Source organism: Chiloscyllium plagiosum, unplaced genomic scaffold, assembly GCF_004010195.1.
Source record: "Chiloscyllium plagiosum isolate BGI_BamShark_2017 unplaced genomic scaffold, ASM401019v2 scaf_2926, whole genome shotgun sequence".
In the NCBI taxonomy this organism is placed as follows: Eukaryota; Metazoa; Chordata; class Chondrichthyes; order Orectolobiformes; family Hemiscylliidae; genus Chiloscyllium; species Chiloscyllium plagiosum.
This window is the reverse complement of record NW_025213216.1, coordinates 10,718-14,135: the sequence shown is the minus strand read 5'-3', so window position 1 is coordinate 14,135 and position 3,418 is coordinate 10,718. Positions and strand designations below refer to the sequence as shown.

Here is a 3,418-nt window from a genome sequence, read left to right as displayed (position 1 = left end):
CTGGAGGAAGAACGCCTCATCTTCCGCCTCGGAACACTTCAACCCAGGGCATCAATGTGGACTTCAACAGTTTCCTCATTTCCCCTTCCCTCACCTCACCCGAGTTCTAAACTTCCAGTTCAGCACTGTCCCCATGACTTGTCCGGACTTGTCCTACCTGCCTATCTCCTTTTCCACCCATCCACTCCACCCTCTCCCCCCTGACGTATCACCTTCATCCCCACCCCCTCACCCATTGATCCCTATGCTACTTTCTCCCCACACCCACCCTCCTCTAGCTTATCTCTCCACGCTTCAGGCTCACTGCCTTTATTCCTGATGAAAGGCTGTTGCCCGAAACGTCGATTTCGAAGTTCCTTGGATGCTGCGTGAACTGCTGTGCTCTTCCAGCACCACGAATCCAGAATCTGGTTTCCAGCATCTGCAGTCATTGTTTTTACCATCTTCAGTTAACTGTCTTGGCTGCAAAGAAAACCTCGGGAATCTCTCCAAATGCCAGGAAATCTCAACCCTGGACATGGTGCAAGGCAGAGGAGTGTTAAAGAGATTTTGGGAAAATATTATCAATTGTCAGGTGGAAAAAATGTTAAAGAGGCAAACCATATAACCCAGTCTCCAACATTGTGAATCTTCAGAAACTCTGTGAGAAATGAAATCCAAAATCAGAAACTGCTGACAAAAACTATCTGGTTTGGCAGTACCTGTGGGAGATTATTGAGTTCTGATGAAGTTGTTAAATATTGTCCACGATTATCTCTACATGGATGCTGCCAGACCTGCTGAGTTTTGTCGTGGAAAAAGTATAGAGAATCACCAGGAGAGTTCTTCAAGAAGTCGGTCTGTTTTTTGCAAACGAAAAACCGTGACCCCGAGAAAGCAGATTCTCGAATGCTCTCGAACTTCATTGTCCATGGTTTTTTATACATTTTTCCCATGCTTTGTTTGCTTATTAGCATGTCTAAATATATTAATCAAAGTACCTCACACTCGCTACACAATAAACCAGTGATGTTAGTTCCCATCATCTCTTTAATTGTTCATTCTACTTAACGTTATTCTCATGTGACGGTTAGATATTTAATGTCAGCTTTCGCAACAATGGTCTTTCATTCCAGACCCTACTTCATATTTTCCCGATGTCAAAATTAGTTATTTATTGTCAATAATCTCAATCAGGCTGACTCAATTAACTATTAATTTGACACTTAATGTCATTTCCCAAATATGTATGTTCCCAATCGAGTCATAATGATACTTAACAGGAAGCCTAACTTTACTAACTGTAATCTAATCTCACCATCGAGACCTTTCAGCGTCAACGTTCTTTGCTAATTAGTGTGAGAGAATTCCACTATTCTTATCTCATCCTGCATTCTACAGGCCCCTTGCAACAGATCGCCAGTGGGGTTCATGCTTTAAGCCTTCCCTTGCTTTCATGCTTTAATCCTTCCCTTACTTTCATGCTCTTTATTTTTCATAACAACATTTTGTCATTCTGACCAATGGCAGTCATTCCTGGCACTGGATATACTGACGGTGAAGGGTCAGTGATCAGAGCGGACTGTCCCTGTAGTTCTGCTCCCGACTCTCCACCTCCCGCTCTGTTAGTAAACTCTCAGTCTCCTGGGAATTGCATTGTTCCCAATTTTGCCGGATTCCAGGCCTTTAACCTTGGCTGAACAGACAGTCGATGGTCTGAGGAATATCATTCCCAAACGTCTCATGTCCGAGGTAATAACAATTAATAACGATGTCTGTGCATCCTCCTCTCATATGTGAAAATCATTGTTGCGGACTGTAGGAACATTTATTGACCGACATTGAGGAGGTTTTGAACCAGATCAAACTCCTATGAGTTAAGAAGATGGTCGAGATCCCTTTTTCTTTTCCCCTGAAGGCAAATGTACGGCAATGCAATTCAATTGGTGAAACTTCCAGGCTTGAACCGAAACACAATTTACTTCGCACTATCGTTGTAACACAAACAAAAAAACAAAGTGTTGACTAACCCAACTCTATTAGAAAACTGAACGAAATCAAACATCATTTAACTACGAAACAGTCAATGTTCGAATATAGTAACATTGCATAAACCATAAAAAAACTGGTCTTCCTGCTACCGGAATGATATTGTGAAACGCGAACGGATGAGGAAAAGGTTGAGGAGGTTTTGAACCAGATCAAACTCCTATGAGTTAAGAAGATGGTCTCGGTCCCATTTTCTTTTCCCCTGAAAGCAGATGTACGGCAATGCAATTCAATTGGTGAAACATACAGGCTTGAACCGAAACACAATTTACTTCGCACTATCGCTGTAGCACAAACAAAAAAACAAAGTGTGGACTAACCCAACTCGATTGGAAAACTTAACGAAATGAAACATCATTTAACGACGAAACAGTCAATGTTCGAATATAGTAACATTGCATAAACCATACAAAACTGGTCTTCCTGCTACCGGAATGTAATTGTGAAACTTGAACGGATGAGAAAAAGGTATAATGTGATGTTTGTAATTCTTAAGCTTCCAAATGGTTTTGAGGTGCGAATGTATTTTAACCTTGAAGAAATTTGACGCATTTAAACCTCCTTCCTGTCCACGATAGAGGCTGTTGAATCTGTTCCGAATTTCCAGCGGCTTCTGTAATTTTTTAAGGTTTCTGACGATAGCAATCTCTCACTTTTCGAACAAAACAAAACGAAGCTTATGTTGCGAACATTATTCAAATAAGCAATGGGCAGCAAAGAGGAAAGCTTTCGAGCAATGCTGCCCGGATTGTCTCGGCAATTAACAGGAACCATCGCCATGAAAACCCTAAAGCAACCTGACAAATTCATTTCGCCACAGAATGCAACGTTGGTGCTCAAGACTTTTCCTTGCAAAACCACAGGAAAAGCCACAACACTGCGATGGCTGGGAATCGAATCCAGATCAATTGCTTGGAAGGCAGCTATGCTCACCACTACACCACCACCGCGCTTAGCTCAGCTGTTGTCCCTTTTCCCAAACACACATAACAAGGCCGTGATAGTCACCAACTGAACTGGGGCTGAAATCAAAACAAGAAATTGCTTGTAAAACCTCAACAGGACTGAAAACACCAGAATCAGATGCCTTCAGCTCTTAAGAACAATCACTGGATCCAAAAGGTTCACTCCCCAGAAATGCTGCCGGACCTGCTGAGGTTCCCAGCAATTTTTGTGCTGTCTCTCAGATCTGCAACATCTGCAGTTCTTTGTCAAATAGAAAACAAACGTTGACCCATTGAAGGGGATAGTTGATCAGGTGATAGTCCTCTTCATCCACAGATATAGATGGGATGGAGAATAGGATCATAAAATTCTTACAGTGTAGACACAGGCTATTCGGCTCATCATGCATCCCACCAAGTCTCACCCTCTACGCTATTCCTGTAAC

At 42.2% G+C, this 3,418-nt stretch overlaps 1 non-coding gene across 1 annotated transcript; it reads right to left on the bottom strand.

The window, feature by feature from the left end:
- Nucleotides 1-2,906: 2,906 nt before the first annotated feature.
- trnag-ucc lies at nucleotides 2,907-2,978 on the bottom strand. Its single transcript has one exon. It is a non-coding gene; the product is annotated as a tRNA-Gly (tRNA).
- Nucleotides 2,979-3,418: the final 440 nt, after the last annotated feature.